The sequence below is a fragment of the Syngnathoides biaculeatus genome, chromosome 2 (assembly GCF_019802595.1).
Source record: "Syngnathoides biaculeatus isolate LvHL_M chromosome 2, ASM1980259v1, whole genome shotgun sequence".
In the NCBI taxonomy this organism is placed as follows: domain Eukaryota; kingdom Metazoa; phylum Chordata; class Actinopteri; order Syngnathiformes; family Syngnathidae; genus Syngnathoides; species Syngnathoides biaculeatus.
In genome coordinates this window covers 10,334,298-10,356,932 of record NC_084641.1, presented here as the reverse complement: position 1 = coordinate 10,356,932, position 22,635 = coordinate 10,334,298, and the positions used below count along the sequence as shown (strand labels likewise).

The 22,635-nt window shown below is 43.5% G+C and overlaps 1 protein-coding gene across 2 annotated transcripts in view; it reads right to left on the bottom strand.

Annotated features, from left to right (window-relative positions):
• LOC133507488 (helicase ARIP4-like) overlaps nucleotides 1-17,285 on the bottom strand; it is a 73,867-nt gene extending 56,582 nt beyond the window's left edge. Inside the window, exons 1-2 of one of the 2 annotated variants that reach the window (XM_061832560.1) lie at nucleotides 16,959-17,285; nucleotides 515-1,102 (exon numbers count right to left, since the gene is read on the bottom strand). The gene's annotated coding sequence lies outside the window, so the exon portion shown is untranslated. Of the gene's footprint in view, nucleotides 1-514; nucleotides 1,103-2,464; nucleotides 2,579-16,958 lie in introns of those variants that run through there. The other variant, XM_061832568.1, reaches the window with a different exon arrangement.
• Nucleotides 17,286-22,635: the final 5,350 nt, after the last annotated feature.

Below are 22,635 nucleotides of genomic sequence, written 5' to 3'. Positions count from 1 at the left end.
GGCTTTAACTTAATTACGATCGTTGAGGCACAGACACTGGAAAGTGCTCATTGTTAAATGTCTTGGCGTCTCAAATGAATGAAGCACATGTGCAAAAAAAGTTTGACCCACATCCAAGTTGAGTAACAAATAATATTTTTTTTCAAAGTGTCTCTTAGACGATCTATAACAACACAAGGAATCCAACTTAGACATGATGTGTTTTGGGAGCCTGTTAGGTAAACCTGGCAGATAGACAGCAGGGAGGCGATTAAAAAAACAACAACAACAACAACAACAAAAATGAAATTTAAAAAAAAACGCAAAGCGCACGGACAACAAAAATAAAATAAAAAAAAAAAAAACAACAAAAGCAGCGTGCTCGTTCGTTTCATAACCCACAATGTGAACTGGACCATTGCATTGTGGACTGAGTGCGCCGAGGTTGCAGCTGCTATTGTCTTGCAGCCTAAATGATCCTCCACGCACAGAACAAGACGAAAAGAAGCGCTTGCAAGCGTCAAACGTCGCTCACCTGCCGGCCCTCCTCCTTGTGCTCAATTGCGATTCCGTTCCAAACAAAAGACGAGTAAACGCGGGGAGCTGGAAGCCTTGTGGGCTTTCTTTCAGTCATTCATCAGTTTGTTGTTACGAGAGGAGGTTGGCCAGCCCTCCTCCTGCCTGCCCTCCACACAAACACTGCAAGGAAAGTTCCGGAAGTGCACAGGCAAACCAAAGAATGCCACCCAAGCGGCGTGCTGTCAAATGCTTCCGTTACTTTTATTCCAAAAGCGTGCAGAATGTTGCATACTGTCAGGGTCTACTGCGATGGTCATTCACGTTGTGCGCGTGCGTGATCAGAGCGAATAAGAGCACGTAAATATTGGATTTCAATTTGATTTAATAACCGCATTTTACATGCATGTGTGGCTCCAGGTCTGATATTTGCTCCATGTTCGAATCTTGTCTTTGGCCTCGCTTCCAATGTGGAATGTTGTCGAATGTTTTCATGCACTCCAGCTTCCCCCTACAGGCCAAAACATACGTCAGGTTGATTGAAGACCAAAATGTCCATCGGTGTTGTTGCTTTCAAGGCGCGCCCTCTGATTTGCTGGTGACGACCCTGCAAAAAAAAAAAAAACTTGAAATCTTACCAAGAATATGGAATTACACTTCAAACAAGACCCATCACATACAAAGTAACTTTTTTTTTGGTATGTGTGTGTCAGTTTTCATTTGTTTGAAGCTAATTTATGTAAGGTAGAAAAAAAATGCCAGTAGAGTACTACTTTACGACAGTAAATATAAGCTTGTAACGATTGAAAAGGGTGTCAAAGAATTACTTTTTAAAATGATGAGTCCTATTCTAAATATAGCCAGATTAGTTTGGGTTCTTGAGTATGTTCTTGATTTAAGTCACTTTTTAAAACAACATCACTGGAAGGAGATGCTTGGCAGCATAGTGAACCGCAAGAAAATCAACAATAAACAAATACACTCGATGTTGTAATAATAGTGTAACCTACAATGCAGAAACATTCCGCTTTCACACAATTTATCAAGCCCCACTGTCTCGCTCTCGCTTTCATACGCTGCTATCTAGCGGTCAAAACGTAAAAACGCACGACGTCATTTCACCGAATGGACAATTCAAGCAGTCAGAAATGGTTTTGTTTTAGACTTAATGGTTTTTATCAGAAGGTAAGGTATTACGGACTTATTGTGTTCAAATAAACAAGCATGTGAAATTGATTTGCCACCCAGTTACCCTGACTTCCTTCCATGTTCCCAAAACGTGCATTTTAAAGGCTCAATGACACATAAAACATCCTTTTTAGTATGCTGTTAATAAAAAAAAAAAAAAAAAATCAGCCAGAATGGACCCATCCGTTTGTTCACAGTACGTCAGAATGTTGCCAAGCCGTATGTGGATTTTTGCATCTTCACTCATGAAAATCCACTCGACGCGTTTGTGTTCGAGAAGAACCAGGAAGTGACGTTTTTTGCAGACGCCCACACTGGTGGGTTCGTGTGTTTATACCTGTTTTACCGGCAAGAAATTAGCTGTTTTTTGCTGGGTGTTAGCCAAAACGCAGGCTTGTTTTATTGCTGGATTTTGCTTGAACACTCGGGAGGATGGATTCACTCTGCACACTTTTCAAAACACCCGATTCGTCGTCAAAAATGGATTGCAGGAGAGCTTTGTGGGCTCTAAATGACAGGTAGGTGTGTATAGAGCTATTAAAAAAATATTAGTTGTGGGGGACTAATTTGTCTCAGTTTATAATGTATGTTTTACGTGTGAATTTAGAATAAATCCCCTTGGTCAAACCGGCAAAATATAACAAACCACTTGTATTGCGTTTAAGACAATTTAATCACCCACAATACAATACAACACAAAAGAAAACAATAACAAATAGAAGTACAAAAATGGTTTAGTAGTGTGTAACACAAACTAACTGGCCAAACGATGTATACTCACCAAATACGAACAAATGTTATTTCCAGCAAATGTTCCAGGAAAGCAGTGTGGCCGTTAGCTGGCGACCCGCCGTTAGCTCGGCGTTAGCTTCCGCGTCAGCCCGCCGTTAGCGTCCGCGGCGGCTTGCCGTTAACCTCCGCGGAGGCCCGCCGACAGAGAGGTGGATCGGGGGGGGGGGGGGGGGGGCAGGTGGGCGGCTGTGTGCGGGGAGGAGAAAAGAGCTCTCGCCCCTACCGGCCACCGGTGGCTGGGCACCCCTAACGTATTTACTTCGCCCGGCATGCGTCCTCCTGAGTACGCTACATACACAAGTCACTTTGAATATTTGGTTGGGTTCCTCGTCTTCCTTGTCTGTCTGTCTGTCTGTCTGAGAGTGTTGTCGGAAGTGACCCGCATATCATCTAATGTGGCTCGAAACGATAGGGTAATATTGCCCTGGTCACTTCACTCAATTGTGAGATGTTCTTCAAAAAAGAGCTTCAGTCTCAGAAAGGGTGTCAGAAAAATCCAAAAATCTCTCGTTCATCTCCTGCAGCAGGTGCCACAGCGTGTTGTCAATGCCGACTGTCCCAGTGTGACGTCTGCAAATGACGTTGCAGGCAATATGGCTGCCACTAGGATGTCAAGTGAGACTTCAATGAAGAGCTAACCCCGTTGTCAAACTCAAGGTTCAGGGGCCAGATCTGACCCACCACATGATTTTATGAGGCCTGCAAAGGCAAATCATCTGTGTCAAAATCTGTGACTCTTGTGAAAATATGTACCAAATTTTCAAATTGTCCTATATTATACATGATAATGTTGAGACACAAGTATTTTTGTGTTATTTAAGTAGTGTACTATCAAGGTTCTATTGCTCCCATTTTCCACCTGCTTCTGTACTTGTAGGCCTGCTTTGATTTAATAATGGTATTCCTCTTCTATCCATATGAACACATTCTCAACTATGTGATACAATCCATAATGGTTCTTTCCTTTTTTCTTGGAATTGATTTGTTATCTGCAGCTGAACAATATTGCCTTGTCACTCCTTCACTGTTCACATTTCTTCTTCCTTTTCTGATTTTCAAGACCTTATCATTGCAGTACACCTGAACCCAGCGATGCATACCAGAGGCCTGGAACCAGACACAGGAGGGCAGAAAAAAGCATTAAATGACAGAACAGATTAAGTATGGATGTTTTCCGATCCGAACGCTGTGCTATATTGATTAAATATCCTTGAAGTGACAGAGGAGATGGACACCACTGGCTGCTCAGGAAATTGAAAGTGTTTAGGTAGTCTGCCTTCCGTCTTCTCTCCTCCTCTATGTCTGCTTTCATCCTCCATGTGATTGCTATTGAAGACAGTCTGAACCTTATACAAAATGCCAACACTCGGTTAACAGCAATATTCTCTGTATTCATCCTGGAAATCTCACCAAGCATTTGACTTGACTGAATACAACTCAAACGCAAGGGATATTAAATTAAAACTGAGTGGACCACTTTTTGGGAATGAGATGGAGACCCTCGTCTTGAAAGTCCATTCATCCATCCATCCATCCATCCATCCATCCATCCATCCATCATCCTACAGTGAATAAAATAAACACTAGCTAAAAATAAATAAATAAAAGCAATCCGTCACAAATAATATTTTAACTTTGATCAAGTCCTTAAGAGTGCTTCAGTGAAATGCTGACTTATCTGGGTCATGGGAGTCATTCACTGACAAGAATTCAGAGAGCTATTAATATAGAAAAAAAAAAAAGACACCACCATGCATTTCAGGGATTGTTGAAATACACAATCACTGGTTGTTTGCTAGGGGTGGCACGGTGGAGCAGCTCGTAAAGCATTGGCCTCACAGTTCTGAGGTCCCGGGTTCAATCCCGGACCCACCTGTGTGGATTTTGCATGATCTCCCCGTCCCTGGTGGGCTTTCTGCTGGCACTCCGATTTCATGCAACATTAATTGGACACTCTAAAGTGCCCCTAGGTGTGATTGTGTACGCGGCTGTTTGTCTCGATGTGCCCTGTGATTGGCTGGCAACCAATCCAGGGTGTACCCCGCCTCTTGCCCAATGACAGCTGGGGTAGGCTCCAGCAATCCCCGCAACCCTCGTGAGGATAAGTGGTGAAGAAAATGGATGGCTGTTTCATGTTGTTTGCAATACACTTTGGGCATACACGGAACACCTGATGTGTTCTTAGCCAAACTGCAGAGTGACGAGCCCCAAAAGGTCTGACAGATGAACATTTTGCCAAGCCATATTAGTTATATTGTTACAGCAGAAGGCAGAAGTTTTTTTTTTTTAATTTCTATTTTTTCCCCTGTGTTCCAGACACAATGCAGACAAGGACAGAATCTCTCAGATTGCACATTGCTGTAATTAATTTTAAAGGTGGGCAGTTAAACACAGGAGAATGACTCCTTTGTGAAGTAATGTTTGAGGGAAACAAAGGCTGACACTTTGGGGGGAGGGGGGTTCTCGGTTTCCTATATAGCAATGGCTTATATAGGATCTATTGCTAATTAAAATGTCAAGTTCATAAAATACATCAGAAAGGTTGACATGAGAAGCAGATTAAATAAAGGTGAAATGGTACTTGTATTTTCAATAAAGTAATTTAGTTCAAAATATTTTGTCTTGCATTGCCAAGGAAACAGACTGAGACGTTTTCTTTCCTTTAGATTGAGTTTCATATCGGAAGCACATTACATTTGCACACGCTTCAAAGTTTAAAAAGGGACTCTTGTTATTTTCTTGGTAAAGAAATAAAAAGACAAAATTTTTTCATCTTTTCTCACTTGTGAAGAGCAAAAGTCAAAGGAACGGAATTGGCCTGTAGTGAAAGTGCTGATGAGGTATTTGCTAGATCATCCGTCATGCAACGAAGCATTCACGGTTGACCAATCGTGTTTTATGTTGCTCAGAGTGAAGTGGAAGCCTGGCGTTGCTCATTTTTAATCTCTTTAAGTAATCGCCTCTGTAGGTGGTTCAATGAGTCCATCATGTCAAACTAACTCTTACTGTAGCATAAGATTGGATCAGAAAGTGGATGCTCGATTCCAATTTTTTCATGATGGCACACTGCAGCGATGTTGCTTGCCTGTATGGCATTAACTCGCCACATTCACCTGCTGTTTGCCATGTTCATTAACTGCGGTGTCGTAGGAGTTTTAATTGTATGCTGTATTTTTTGTAGTAAAATAAACAGTTCAAAGTCTAAAACAAAGCTCGAAAAAGGAATAATAAGGAAGATGTCGAGTTGAGTTCATAGTACACTGTTACACATACAGTATTTGAGTTATCGCATACCATAGAGCAAAATACTTTGTGATGATACAATAACTAAATGCAGTTTCCACTGCATCATGGGATTTGGGATAATGTCACACTGAGAGTTACTGAATTTTGGAGCAGACCCAGCATGCATTGCATCATGGAACGTTGAACTAACATACTGTTCAGGAATAATGTGCGTTACTCTTGTGTTACTAACGCGTGGGTCCTTTAGAGATCCTGAAATGGAAAATCATTCAAAGCTTTCCATATTGTCTCATGCTGTTGCCGTGGTGAGATGCTGTTAGCCACGGTGTTGTACTGTAGAATGAAAATGCTAATACGCTTTAGGGTGTATATACATATATAAATCTTGGAAGTGTCATGCACATTTCTATTCTACAATCCAGCAATGTGCCAGCAACCCAACGTGGCCAGGCGTACAGGGGTCCTTAACAGCTGCTCACAACTCTAGTTTTTTTTTTTTTACTTTTCAGTTTTGAGTAAGTACTCCTACTTTCAGCTTTTTTTTTTTTTAACCAAGCGTATCCGTGTTTAATAGACTGTGTTAAGTTCATTGGGTGTGATCAGCCCTATCGCATTCTACTCATGTAAATTTTTGCCACCGCAATTCAAGCCCACTCTTGCTCTCTTGCGCCGCCTGTCGGTTCAATTTCAACCCCCCCCCCCCACACAGATACACACACACTCCCCCGCCGGGCCAGCCAAAGCGCGCTCCCGTCACACGTCAGAACCTGGTGCTGATGCTGACTGGGAGGAGGAGGAGGAGGAGGAAGAGGATGAAGACGATGGCCGTGATACAGGAGCAACGCTGAGTTTGCTGTCCCTCTTCTCTCTTCCCCCCTTTTCCCCCCTTTCCAGTGTGGACCACATGCAATTCAATTGAAAGGGCATCTTAGCGACGTAGAAGCAGAGGTAGTTCGGACCGATCGGACACGGTACAGCTCTTCACCGCCCTCCACTCTCCTGAGCCGAGAGCGAGATGGGGAACGAGGCGAGCATGGAGGGCGGGGGGCAGCCCGGTGAGGCCGGGATGATGGGCTCCGTGATGCCCGGAGGAGCCGCGACCGCAGGACCGGGAGGACAGTACGTGAAGCCCGTCAACGGCTCGGCTGCCGGCGGAGGGATGGGAGTCGGAGGCCCCGGGATGGGGATGACGAGGTAGGTCCAGCGGTTCGGATAGATCGGTGCCTGCGTTGTGGCGTGTTTTGACACTATTGAAGAATGCATACTTAGTGGAAGATTTGCGTGAGGGAGGCCGTCCTTGCGTGGCGCGAGAGAGCTACCACGGTGCCAGCCCTCCACCCCATCCCCAAAGGGAAAAATAACCACACACACATTAAAATCACACGTTTGACATTGAATGAAAGCGGTTGCCATGGCAGCCACCACCCCAACGCCATCATCCAGCGTCGTGTGGTAGTAATTCCCCTCGTCCGTGGCGCGTAGCGCGGACCTGACGTGACAGCTGCAGAGAAACACGCGCGCGCTCTCTCTCTCGTGTACGCGACCGCACTCACTCGCTCACCCACTCCGTTTTTGTCGTGGTCGTCCACTTGTGCCGAATATTCGAACGCGTCACTCCTCAAGTCATATTTTGTGGGCTTTCTTTCATCTTAGAGGTGACTGACACGTGATTCCCGTGTCGCGTGTGTAAGTGTGCATGTGCGCGTGCGTGCTGCACGGGGTTTGCCTTGAATATGTGGGCGTGTGTTTGAGGCTGCATGTCATAGCGGGACTACCATGTTAGAAGCTATCATAGCTAGATGCACTTGCGCATCCCTCCAGCCTGTATGAGTGGCGGAAATAAGAGATGTGCAAATATTTAATGTCCAAATATGACTGATGAAAATAAGAGACGTGCAAATATTTAATCTCCAATGAATGACAAAGAATTTCCAGCTATATACTGTCGTAAGATGCAATGAAAGAAATCCTCCTTCTGCACTATTTCTCTGACATTGTGTGGAAAAAAATTATAAGCAGGCCAAGCACAGACTCATGTTACACGTAGTGCACGTTTCATTCCCACTCCTTGGAGTGCATATAAGAGCAGCGACACAGCATATCCATTATATAATATAGGCTCAGGAGGCATGATGACAACTTAAGATGCCTTCTAATAACGAACAGCTGAGAGGAGGCATTCAAGGTGCACTATTCCATTTAAGACTGTGTTGCTTTTATCAAATGCGTTGGAATAAAGCCTTGCGCAGCGTGCAATCCATTGCATTAAGTATTTATAGCGCTAGAATAAGAGGCCATGTGAACAGACTGAATCACATGCACAGCTTCTTTTGTGTATATATATATATATGTGTGTGTGTGTGTGTGTGTGTACACAGCCCCCTACACACAGCCCCCGCCCTCTTAATTTCTCATCTTTTGCAATGCCTACACATCTCTCTCTTTCTCGCTCATGTCGGCCTCCCCCACTCTCCATTTGAGCTCTCATTTGAAGGGAGGATGCTTACCTTATTTTGCTCTTCTTTCCATCACTCTGCCCAACTCCTTCCATCCAGCGACATTTATATGGTCATACAATAGTAGTGTGAGGCAGAAAGGGAGCCAACAACGTGATTGGACAGTGTATCGATCCGCCATTCCTTTTCCATAGCGCTTATCCTCATTAGAATAGCTGGAACCTATCCCAGCTGACTTCGGCCAAGAAGCAGTGGACACACCAGAATAATGGGCGTGCACTGCATTCTACATACAACTGTTCACATTCATATTCATATCTATGGAAAATTTAGACTGCAGTGGTACTCAGCCGTTGTGACCCTGGGACGCACATTTCCCATCTGCCACAAAGTCATTTCCCACTTTTGTAGAACAACAGTAAAACTAAACGTGTTGTTTGAAAAATAGGCTTTAAAAAACAAAAACAATGTCTACCTATATGTGCAAGCTGCATGTCAAAGCACCTTATTAAAAGATAGAAAATGAACATGTTAACTGCAAGTCGAAAAAATAAAGTGGAATTTGTTATTGGTTTGGCTCCATCTGAGGAGCCTGGGAAAAGCAATTGTTTATGCACTACACTAACATTCTTTTATGCTGCACTGATATTCATATTCACATGACGCTGCTTCAAAAAAAGTTTGACGTCTTATCAAAAGATTATCGCTAGCCAGGACTTGTGCGAGCCGGAGGCTGAGATGCACTGTATTTGTTGACGCAAAAGATGTGTGGTTAGAGCAGCGGTTCTTAACCTGGGTTCCCCACCAGTTTGTTGAATCAGTCAGAGGGGTTCAGCACAGGTAAATACCTCCGATAAAGTTAGGAACTCTGGGCTAGTGTGTGTAGCAGTTGTACTTCTCGCTGCCCATGACATGGAGGTGGGGCTAGAAGGCGAGCGCCTCGTGACCGGGACTTTTACCCACGGGGCCTAGACAGGCACACCCAGGAAGTGTAACGGGGTGCCCCCTCCCACGGGCTCATCACCTGAGGGAGGGGCCAGGGGGCCGAAGGCAGAGACCTTGGCGATCCGATCCCTGGTTATGGAAACTGGCTCTATGGATGGGGAACGCCAGCCAGATGAGGAAGCTGGAGCATCTGATTCGGATGCCTCCTGGACACCTCCCTGGTGAAGTATTCCGGGGTATGTCCTAGAGGGAAGAGACCCTCGGGACGACACAGGACACGCTAGGGAGACTTAAGTCGGAAGAGCTGGATGAAGTGGCTGGGGAGAGGGAAGTCTGGGTGTCCCTGCTCTAGCCATTGCCCCCGCGACGTGACCCCGGATGGATGGATCAACATTACTAAAATAGAAACCACAAATTAAAGCTGGACCTCAAGCATGTTGCGTAGTATATGCCTGCTTTGTCTGTGAACTCTACAGTATCTTCTGTTTCTGTAACCCGTTGGGGTTAGGTGATAAAGTACATAGTTTAAAATCCTCTTGCAAGTATATACAGTATATAAATAATCAGATTTGAAAGCAGAAATATGCAATCCCCATTTGTACACAGTATGACAGTACTGTAGTGCAAAAGGATTGACAGTATCAGTCTTTATCATACCGTGTGTCATCGATGTGCATGATTATCATGATGTCTTACTTCTTTTAATGTGTACGGTGTGTATAAGAACAACGCCATTGTAAGATAAACTGGTCGATGTGCTGTAGAACCTAGTCGCCACCGTCTCATCCTGCACCTGTAAGCGCATCCGCATGTGCTGCAATGGCCTCACTTCTACCCTGACCCTGTTTTTCAACCAATCACAACTGGCCTGCAATTGGCTCCACCTCCCCGCGACTGGATCGGAAGTGCACAGTCTAAAGTGCAGAGATCCAAGGAGAGAGGAGGGTGATGGAGAGATAAAGAGAGATGAAAGGTTCAGTGTAGTGAAGGCAGATAAAAGGGGGACAAGGCTATAGAATGGACCACTATCTAAAGGGAATAGAAATATAGAAAGGTGGGAGGAAGGGAGGCTTGTAAAAAAAAAATAAACCAATTGAATCACTCTCTGTGACCATTGAAAATAAAGTCCTGCATAACCTCTGCAAAATAAACATTACGAGCACATTTTTATGCCAGAAACACCTTAGTTTTACCTTGTGTTCTACATGGAGACTATGCAATTTTTCATTTCCAAAACAAAGGATCAATCCTCAAGAAGTGTACAGGTCCATGATAGACTTAAACATTCTACGTATTCTAGGCCAAAACACTGAATTTTTCCACAAAAAAAAAAAAAAAGGTCCGAAAAATAATTTCAGTACCTTAATAATTGTGGAGTGTGTCACTATATAAGTGATCCCCGACAGTGTAATGGTAGACTTGCCTTGCTTTGGTGTGGGAAGGGAAGTGTGGATTCGGTTTCCTCTCAGTGACTGTAAGCCCTCTGACTGACTGCTGACCATTTTGGGGTATAGTCCATCTTTTGCCCAAAGTTGGCTGGGATGGGCTCCAGCAATTCTGCCACTCTCGTGAGGATATGTGGCTTGAAAAATAGATGGTCACTCCATAATATTTCATCCATCCATTTTCCATACCGCTTATCCTCACTAGGGCACCAGACGTGCTGGAGGCTATCCCAGCTATCTTTGGGTGAAAGGAAGGGTATACCTGAATTGGTTCACAGTCCTGTATATTTGTTGCATGAAATAAACAAACATAAAAAAAAAAACCCAACACTTTTGACACTTCACAAAGTTACTCGTTTGAATAGACCCAACAACATTATTGCAATGCCCATAAAGTACATGGCAATAAATGTATTTATTACTAATAATACACTGTGATCTTTTTCAAGATTTATATGTATTATTTGTATTATACATAGTGCCATTTCTATCATATATTCATAGGAATGTATATTATTGCAATGAATAAAAGTCGTGAAATACTCGTGTGTTCTACATTATAACACACAATTGAAAATAACTACAATAAATTGGGGGGGCAGGATGGACTCAGCTGGAAATTGTTGGCCTCACAGTTCTGAGGTCCCGGGTTCAATCCCGGAACAACCTGTGTGGAGTTTGCATGTTCTCCCCGTGCCTCCGTGGGTGTCCTCCATCATTCCAAAAACATGCAACATTAAATTGCCCCTTGGTGCGATTGTGAGTGCGGCTGTTTTTCTCTATGCGTCCTGCGATTGGGTGGCAACCAGTTCAGGGTGCACCCTGCCTCCTGCCCGTTGACAGCTGGGATAGGCTCCAGCACTCTCCGTGACCTGTGTGAGGATAAGCGGCTAAGAAAATGGATGGATGGATACAGTAAATTGGGTAGTATGAAATATGCTTTTACTATTCCCATCTCCCAATAGGGGACAAATAATGAACGAAATGTGGAGTCATAGTAAATGCAAAAGAAGCACTTTACGTCCTTCTTATCCCCCCACCCCGCCCAACTATTTCACATGTTCAATATAAAATGCTCCAATTAGTAGCAATTTGGGCAAAACTGACAAGTGCCCAAACATCCTAAACAATGGAGCCCTAATTTACTGCAAATGGGAGCTGCACATGCTAAAAATACCAGAGAGGAACAAAAAAAGGGATGAGACAAATGTGGATTGGAGTAGGGAGAAAGTGAAGAAGGGAATGAAGAGCAGTGATGTCCAGATGGTGCAATGAAAAGGACTTTGAGTGGATGGGGGGTGGGTGGGGGGGGGGGGAGAGAGAGAGAGAGAGAGAGAGAGAGAGAGAGAGAGAGAGAGATACATATGGAGCAGAACATTTGCTGGCTGTGGCTTCACGTGTTCATATTCCATCTGACCCAACTCATACATGCCAAGCAAGATGGCGTCTGTGTACCATTTGTGTATATCTCACTGAGGCGTGGACATAGAATCGAGTACATGGTTGCATGCAACTGTCTGAGAGACAGATTTGATTGTGAAGCCATTTTACTCTGACTGTGCATGGTCACATGACCCTGGTCTGGTTTAAGGATGGAAAGGCCTACTGTGGAATTATGGGTAAGAAGAGGGAAAACGGAATGCTCCATGGATAGAGACATTTACAATATATGTTAGGTGCACATGGAAATTTGTGCTTTTATTTATCTGTGTTTCACGTTGGGCGGCACGGTGGATCAGCTAGTAAAGGGTTGGCCTCACATTTCTGAGGACCTGGGTTCAATCCCAGACCTGCCTGTATGGAGTTTGCATGTTCTCCCCATGCTTGTGTAGGTATCTTCCGGAAACTTCGGTTTCCTCCTACATTCCAAAAACATGCAACATTAATTGGACACTTTAAATTGCCCCTAGGTGTGATTGTGAGTTTGTCTCCATGTGCCCTGCGATTGGCTCGCAACTACGCCAGGGTGTACCCCCCCTCCTGCCCGATGACAGCTGGGGTAGCCTCCAGCACTCCCCGCGACCCTCGTGAGGATAAGTGGTGAAGAAAATGGATGGCTGTTTCGTGTTGTTTGCAATACACTTTGGGCATACTCTGAACATTTGTCTTCTTAGCTAAACTGCAGAGTGACAAGCCCCAAAAGGTCTGACAGATGAACATTTTGCCAAGCCATATTAGTTATATTGTTACAGGTGCACAAATGCAAAAAAAAAAAAAAATAAATAAATGTACAGTATATACATTTAATCATGGATAATACTTTGTTATGTTCTGGAGCTGTTTTTCTACTTCCAGCACAAAGTGCCTTGAAACAATCTCAAAGGTTGTTGTCAGAGTTCCACATTTGTCAAAGGGTGGAGAGTCCCAGAGTTCTGGGGCAGCAAGTGCAAAGACTATAACCCCCAAAGTGCCGTTCTTTGATTGGGGTGAGAAGGTTAGTGTCAGCAGAATGGAAGTGGTGAGTGGGTGTGCGGCAATGGAAGAGATCAGTCAGATTTGAGGGAGTGCGGCTGTTCAGTGTTTTGTTGCTGGTCTTAAAACAATCAAAGCATTTTAGAGCGAAATATACTGCGCCATGGAAGAAATCGCAGGCCATCCCCTAAAAAGTGTGGCTAAAAACATCCAAGAATGGCAAAGAATACTGTACCGTACTTTCAATTATAAAAGGAAATCACCCAATCGTGCCATGTAAAAACAAAATGAAACGTGATTTTAAGTGACAAAGACTCTATCTCCATGTTCCCTGCGATTGGCTGGTAACTAGTTTAGGGTGTGCCCCGCCTCCTGCCTGATAACAGCTGCGATAGGGTCCGGGATTTTCACAGCCCTCGCGAGGATAAGCGGAAGTACAGTTGCACCTTGAAACCACCAAGTTATTTCTGAATAGGCTCAATGCAGTGAGATTGCAGCATCTTCTGTAGGGTTTTGACCTTCTCGCCACCACCTCTGCAAATGTTGGGCCTTACCCCAAATCAAAGAATGGGCCCATTGACTCAATGGGATCCACAATCATATTAATGGTGATTTGTGGAAAAAATATAATTACTATACTCTCTGTAGTGTTTCATAGGTTTTGAGTCCAGAAACCCATTACCCCTTAAAAAAAATCTCGACACACCTCCAACACAATGTCACATATTTTTAAATAGTAATAAATAAATAAAACGGGTGGAGCGGTGGCACAGCTGTAAAGTGTCGGCCTCACTGTTCTGAGGTCCAAGGTTCAATCCCGGCTGGACCCGTTTAATGGAAAACAATGCTAAGATACTCACAGGAAGCCATGATTCACTTTGTTTTCTGAATAACAACAGGTGTATATTAAAGACTAATCGTACCTTCTACCATTTAATGGAGGAAGCGCATGTAAATCTGAGATGGAGGGGGGGGTGCGGTCAAGTCCTTGAGTCAACTCAAGTTTCCAAATTTATGACTTGCTACTTGCTCGTCAAATAGTTCATAAAGACTTGACTTTGAATTAAAGGAGATAACTTAACAAGTCATCTCATTTAGAGTTGGAAACTCTGCAATTAATTCATTTTCAAAATAAGAATCAATTTCAACACACAACTCCAACCCAGTCATTTCATACTAAACTAAATGTAGCTAGCCTAACCCTATACAGGATTTATAGTGATTTACTAAAAACAAAGCCATTCATCTTCCGTACTGTTTATCCTCATGAGGGTTGCAGGCAGGCTGGAGCCTATCCCCAGCTATCTTCGGGCGAGAGGCGGGGTACACCCTGAATTGGTCGCCAGCCAATTGCAGGGAACATATAAACAACCATTGTCACCCACAATCACACCTACGGGCAATTTAGAGTCTTCAAATAACTTCTCCTGCATGTTTTTGGGATGTGGGAGGAAACTGGAGTACCCAGAGAAGGTCCACCCAGGCACAAGGAGAACATGCAAATTCCAAACAGGTGAGGCCGGGATTTGAACCGCAGTTCTCAGAACTGTGAAGCAGATGTGCTAATCAGTCATTCACTAGGCCACACAAAACAAAGCCATGTTCTTCATGAAAAATAACTGAAGACAAACCGTTTTGACAGTCCTGAATCCTAAAACCGACCTAAGCCCAAGGCCCAAGCTTTTTCTGGTTTAGTTAGTAAAAATGACATTGTACAAATGATACATTTGCGATTGTGATTATGGGGGTGAAGGAGGGTGACGGCAGATGAAAAATATGGGAGGCTACAAGGCATAAAACAGATTTAGTCCTAAAACCAATGTTTTGGTTTTCCGGTAAAGGTTACACTGTGTCAAATTTCTTTTTTTTTTTCTCCCAGTCACAAAGCCATGTTGCAGAAGCTTCCCATCATCTGAACAATTACATTAAATCTCGCTGTCGCTTTGCCTATTCAATATACATTGGTTGGCTGTGATACTCTACTACACAAAGTAAAACAACTTCCAACTTTCAGATGCTTCTTATTTAATCTACAGTATTTATTTATTATTAGCAATTTGACCTAATTCATTAGAGATTCAAAGGCCCCAGAGGTCCTGGACATTTTGCCTGAATCCTGTTGACATCATATTTGACAGGTGACATGTTACCTGCTACACGTAAGAAAATGGATAGTGTCTTCAAATTTCTGCAATTTCCATATTTGTTTCAGAGTGTATTACGCTGTGCTTTGCTATTTTTCTGCCTTGCTGCAGTTGTGAAGGTCAGCCGTGTTTTCTCATTATTTTGTCAACTAGAATATAGCACATGTTCACATGCACGCACGCTTTGTTAAAGCGCGAAAACTACACAGCCAACATCGTCGCGACACTGCTATCTATTTGCTTTTACACAACATTACACTAATTTATTATTGTTCCTTATCACTCCCTGTGCTTTACTGACAGATGATGCTCATTAAAAAAAAATCCCATCATCAACTACCAATTTAGCATTCTAAATCCATATACAATACTTTGCATACAATCTCTTACAAGCAAAAAAAAAAAAGACAGTGAGCGAATGATGGGCCACCAAAACATGTAAATTGTAAACAGTGAATTAGAAAATGGATAACAATGCTATTTAAATTTGCCACATACACGCATACCCATTCATATATCGCTGGAATACGTTCCAGCACTCTCACGACCCTTGTGAGGATAAGCCCCTCAGATAATGGAGATATTATATATATATATATATATATATATTTATATATATACACACACACATTTGATTAAAGAGCTTTTACATACAAGTATAGTAATCATTACAGAAACAAAACAATGATTTTGAAAAGGATCAATGCTGATATTCAACAAGGTTGTTGATATTTTACACAATGTTTTACAAATGCAGTGTATTTACAGTACATTTCTAGGTGCATATAACGTAGAAAATGTTTTTATGCAATGCATTATTGGGCAGTGGAGGGTGACCCCTGCAGCCATGCATTTGGCTTATTGAATTTCTCGCACACAAGTTTAAAAATCCCCACTCGAATCGAGACAATACATTTAAATATTGGTCATATGTGCTTTGCTTGCCAAAATATCCCCTACGTTCAAAATGTAGAAAACATCCTCCTTGAGTCAAAAGTGCACAGTCAATCTGCTCAAGTTGAGAAAAAGAACAAGAACAACGAAGAGTATTTGTGAGGACATTGTGTTGGTCTCCTGGCTGCTAAGTGGCACTTTTCTCTGAAGTCTGGCTTTATTGTGGAAGGATTGGCACCGCCAAAGTCACACAAATAGAATGTTATTGCCGTCCATCCGCGTGAAATTGGGGGCAAAATGGGAGTTTTAAAAAGCAGGTCATTTTGGTGGGCGTGCGCAAAGTGAGGGATTTGTCTTCAGAATCTTCCAAGAGGAAGCGTCGCTTCATGCTGCCTTGTCTGAATGTGGTAAAATGATTGAAAGTTAAATTGTCACTATTAAAATTAAGTTAACCTTTTTGTATGAGAGTTATTGATACTGTATAAAAACCTACCTTAAAAATGGCCTGTGCAGTTACCAGCAGTGATCATTTAGAAATTTAGACTGGAACACATAATAATACAGCAAAAGTGTACTGTAAATCTAAATAGATCGGGTCCAAAGTCATCAAATGTTGACGAGTGCCATGTAACACCACTAGAGCTGCTCGTGTCAACACATGTCCAGCTGCACTATGAAAGTTTTATCCCATCCCTCTTGATCATTTTGCTGACCCTGTACTGCCTAAACATTCATTTTGGAGTAGCCGCCGGGTACCAGCCGGCAATACCCTTCATTAAGAAACATTTTAACATGCAGATGCTTTACCGGACTCTAAAGATTAAAATTTAAAAAAAAAAAGCAAAAGATGTAAAGGGGACTAAAAGCTTTCTACAGTAAAGACAGACAGACTGAAAACAGACTGTTGGAATGTTTTGTGTTTGTTTATGAATGAATCTTACCTGTGACGATGCATAAGTGCCACGGATTGACAAGGATGTTGGTTTTCAAGCAAGGCGTTGCACGCAAAGCACCGTCATTGTTTCAGGCCGTCGCTCCCTTCGCTCGACTGCACCGCACTGAGATGATTTTCGCACCTGCCTCCATTCGTCATGGCCTTTTTTTTTTTTCCAAAGTCAACGCTGGTTGAGTCATTCTGCTCGTGCCCGCCTGGCTCATTCATTCCCTGCGAAAGGCCTGCTCGCAAAATTGTCATCCTGTTTGTTTGCGTTATAAATCATCAGGCTTCGGTCAAATGCGCAAATGTTGTTTTTCCAGATAATGTAACTGCTGCCTGGATGAATGTGTGTCAGAGTGAGGTGATTCTGTCTTTTAGTTTGCATTTTTGCCCGATTAGTTTTGCTAGCAATGCAAAAAAAAAAAAAAAAAAAACGCCGACTTCCAATGTAGCCTTTCTTATACACAATAATAATACAATAAGCTTATATAGTGCTTCTCAAGACATGCACACATGCATTCATTTTCAATCTACAAGTATATGGAATAAAATTCAACAAAACTGCATCTTACAGAAACAAGAGTGTATCTTCATGCATCGTTTTATCTCGAGCTGTGACTCGATGTTTATGTCAATCCTGGCGTCGCAACTGAGCTCATCGTGGTTTGATTTCATGCTGCCAAAAGACTTGAGACCTGTATCGCATCACGGCGGTTTTATAATCTCTTCATGATGCATGACCGAATGATGAACTGAATCTTGTTGATTTAAAATGTCCGCCTCCACCCTTTAACTAGGTGACCCAAACGGTTGTTTTCCATGCTTTTCCTGTTGGTACACTTTAAAGTACCGCCTTCCTCCACGAGGAGGCAGTGTAAAGACAAACAAAAACTGTGTTAATTGAAGAAAAAAAATTGCCTTTCGGTAATGCAAAATGAATATCAGCTGTGTTGTAAATCAAAACGTAGTCGAAAAAGACTGCGTCCCGGTGTATTGCTGAGGCCGCACTGCAGTGTCTACTCACAGGCGCGATCCCACTACTGAGCAGCACGGGGGATTTGACCTGCTCCGTTTCCGACCTGGGCCGGTGCACCCCTCCTTAGGCAACCTGGTGGCCCCGAGCTCCCCCAGGAGCACCATATCGATACTGAACTTGGCGCAGACACCCGCTCGACATAGGCCACAGCAGCCCAGAACTCCTCAGCTCAAACGATCCGCCAGTCTCTGCCTCCCAGGGACTTGGATTACAGGCACGCGCCACCGCACCCGGCCACAGGACCGAAGACAACTGGCGGCTTTGAATTTGACGAATGTCACGTCAACGGGTGGTATGGGGACATCTAGTGGTCTTAGTATCCGATCTCGCCACTGAAACCTGCAACTCTCTTCCCCCAGACGGCATCTGGAGATGTCAAGCATCATTGTTGCTTTTGAAGTAGGAAAAATGCAATGTTATTAACGATTGATTGCACTCCCGTCACCTTTGTGAGGATAGGTGGCTTGGAAAATGGATTGATGGGTACCACAGTATACATGACCATGATTTTGAATGCCACCCATATCATGTTCTTTCTCACAACAACCACAATATATGCAGCTCTGAACAAGACACATTATTATATCATCATAATGTACACTATTCTGCATACATTACACCCAAACGATCTTCCATGGTCATTGTAATCTTTTTATAGTCACGAGAGAGGTTTAAGTAGAAAGGCATGAGATAGATTGGCATAAATTCATGTCCCATTTCCTCCGAGGCTGTGTAACAACTAACTAGTGGATGAATCAGCTGATGCTGCAACGCGAGATGTGAAAGATCAATTCAAGCAGCTGCAGCGCTACTAAAGCAGATAAACATCTCGCTCATTTCCTCTCCCATTTTATACAGACAGAAAAAGACGGCAAAGATGGCATCAGTGTGTTTACTTTACTCACGTCCAACTTCTAGCCGCCTACTCGATGCCAAGAGCTGCGCGCAGAATGAGGCGCCATTGCCAAATAATGATAATGGCTGAATCTTTGATGCAGCTCTTGTATCGGATCTCAATAGATAGCGGAGACATGTTGCTGCGGCATTTAAGTTTTAAAGTCATTCACCTTTTTTTCCCAGGCTTGCACTGAAGCTTATCCTTTTGCCACTGTACGGCAATTCCATCAGCAGCTTTTTTTAAGCCTCTTATTCTGTCTTCTTCCACCATTACTCTCTTTCCTGAATCAGTGGAGCTTGGAGCTTCTTGTTGTGTCAAACCACCAAACGTACCCATGAAACAGCGTGAAAACAAAGCACACATAACTCAGAATCAGAATCTTCTTTATTTGCCAAGTACTGCATGTCAAAACACGTAAGGAATATGTCTCCAGCATTTGGAGCTGCTCTAGTACGGCAAGAGACAGATAATTGGCAGAAAATACTGTTGAGGCATAAAAACATAACGCAGAACGGGGAGTCAATCAGCAGTGAAAGGTTACCGGTAATGTGGCAATGCTGATAATTTTATTTTGTTTTTTTACTATTGTGCGAATGGTGAAGAAATCTTTTGGAAAATTAAAGCAGTGTGAAATGACGAATAGAGCAATAATCTGGTACAGTGACCTTGGTGTAAATGGCGCAGAGACTTAAAAAAAATAAAAAAGCAGTTTAAAGTGACTCGTGTGAAAATCTGGAGCGTGTGTCAATTGGACAAACGGTGCAGCAACTTCACAAACACACGAGAGGCTAGCATTGGTCAACAACAGATTTGCAAAATAGTGCTCCAATAATGCAGAATCGACCCGTCAGAGATGTGCCAACATTCTCAAGACAAAATTGGCAGCAGGTTACCATGGAATTGTAAGTTTTAACAGTTTTAAGAAACTAACGGCAAGTGGGAAGAAGCTCTTTGAATATCTGCTACTGTCATTATGAGGGATGCTGGTTTGTGGTGTTTTCCTGCACATAAATACAATAGATTTTTTAATATCTAAGATTCATGATGCAGGAGAGAACCCAAAAGCAGGGCCGGGCAAAACATGAAAACCTATAGACCGTTTATTTCTTTGGAACAGGTAAACAAAGGAGAATGACACCCAGGCAGGGCTAGCAAGGAGTTCAGATGCTGAGTCTCGGCCAGACAAGGAAATCCACAGGCAGGGAGGTCTGCAGGCGTGGAGGGAATTCGTATTCTGGCAGGTGTGCAGGCAAGGAAGCCGGCGTGAAGGTTTTTTCTATTACAAGAAAAATCCGGACCAGGATTTTTCCACTAAGTATGAAGGACGTCATTAGTTAGATGCAAATGACTCAATATGTTCTGGCGATGAGTTGGTGTTCAGGACCATCTTAAGTACGCTTTTGAAGATGCAGTCGGTCCTGGCTCTAATATCTCTTCACATCAGCACATGGACAAACGTATGAACACACACACACCGACACCCGCACACACGGTGCCGAGCCAGCAGCCCTGACATTATCATATTTGTTCAAGGTTCTTTGTTTGTTTGCATGTCTTAAAATAACATAGCATGACGCGACATATTTTGTAGAAATACTGCGCAAAGCTGTGAACAGAATGTCAGCGCCCAACACATCAGAGGTGTCTTTGACGGTCCACCAGTAATACGTATCTATCGATCTCATCTGGCTCCTGTCAATGGTGAGAAGCAGCGGCTTCTCACCATATTTCTGAGGAAGAACCCTGTGAAGGAAGCTAATTTTGTATAAGCGAGCTTGGTCTTTTGGTCCTGACCCACAGTTTGTTACCAAAAGGGAGTGTAGGAGCATACAGGAATCGATAAGTTTTGAGCTTCACCTTTCGGCTCAGCTCCTTCCTTACTACAACAGAGTCCACATTAGTGAAGATGCTGCAACGATTCGCCTGTTGATCTCTCGCTCCATTCTTCCCTCACTTGACACCCGAGATACTTGATGTCATCAAACCGGACCCCTCAGTGCCTCGACTGTGCCTCAAAATTCCGTCCATGGAGGTAATGAACAGACAAAGGGCAGCCATGGAGGAGTCAAACCATCACCGCAAAGGAATCCGACTTGCTGCTGTCAAAGCGAGTAAAACACTGACACAGATTGTACAGGGACCGAACAGCCCTTACAAAACATTCCTGTACCCATTAATCACGTAAGCTCCTCTACAGGACCCCCTTAAGAGACGTTGCCTTCTCCGAGTACACAAAGCAATGTGTGTGTGTAGACTGTTTTCCACTTTAATTGCTAGCTGCCTGTAGTTGTTTCAAGGTCCTTCCCCAGCTTTCCTCAGCACCCTGGACTAATTATTTTTGCCTTTTTTTCCCCCCTTCAATACTGTTTCTGTGTGTCTGGTTGTAAGAAGATAATGAGCCTGCCTACCAAACATTGACATTCGGGATTCTTAAAATTAAATGAATCCGTTGATCATACGGCGTTATAGAAGAAAATTGAAAAAGGATTACCACACCAAAAAATGAATGTATTTGTTTACACCACACATTTTGGTTTGTTTTTCATTTGATTTAGAAATGTATAAAAATAGCACAGGCATTTTTTTGTTTTTTTTTTGCTGGTTTAATATAATAAAACAGTTTGAGTGAGCGGTATGTTGAAATGTTGACCTGCAAACCGTACGCCAACCACTAAATGGTTTGAAATTATACATTCGCACTTGCCAAAACTTATTTTCATTTATATTTGTGCAATGCCAGATAAAGCCTCTGATGATTTATTTTCTAATTTTCTTCTCCTTTCTTTCAGGGGACCAATGGGGCAGATGGGTAGCCCCAAACCCGGCATGCAACAAGGAGTTCATGGGGGAGGAGGAATGGGAGGAATGGGTGGCATGGGAAGTGGGATGGGTGGAGGAATGGGAGGCGGAATGGGTGGTGGAATTGGAAGTGGAATGGGAGGTGGAATAGGAGGAGGAATGGCCACTGGTGGTGGAATAGGCTCAAGAAGTGCTGAGCCCTATCGCCTGGCCACCCACGACACTCCAACCTCCCCCCGTCATATACAGTCAGGCCAGGTGTCCTGCACCGGCCAGGGCTCCGGCCATGGAATGAGTCAGAGTCCAGCTGGTACTGGCATGGGAGCCCATGCAGGACAGAGTCCCGGCCAGCACGCCTCCCGTCGAAACCTCCAAGTTGACTTCAACAGTTCAGGTGGCTCCAGGACGGGCCGATCTCCGTCGGTGTCGCCGGACCGCGGCATGACGCCCACCTCGCCCTACTCGGTGCCACAGATCGCGCCCATGCCAAAGAGCAAACTGTGTCCAGTGTGCACCACCACAGAGCTCTCCAACCCACCAGCTGTGCCAAACTACAACACCTGTACCCAGTGTAAGGCCACTGTGTGTAACCAGTGTGGATTCAATCCCAACCCGCACCTCACCGAGGTAGGTCGTGCTTGATTGTCATCATCATGTTTCTGGGTATGATGTAAAATCCAAACTTGCGCGTCATTTGGGTGTTAGAAAAGTAAGTCTGTCGCTATACAGTATTGAAACAGAAAACAGTAAAAGTGCTCTATCGCAGGTCCTGTTATTTCACAGGTTTTCCCTATTGCGCAATACCAGTTTAAAAAAAGTTATTATTGTTTTAAACTGGTTGAGGCAATCGATAGTACACGTAGTCTGGGTAGTAGGACGCAAACATCTCATTTTTTGTACTGGATATGTCTTTAAATTTGAATTTTTTGCCATTTTTGTACATTGCTC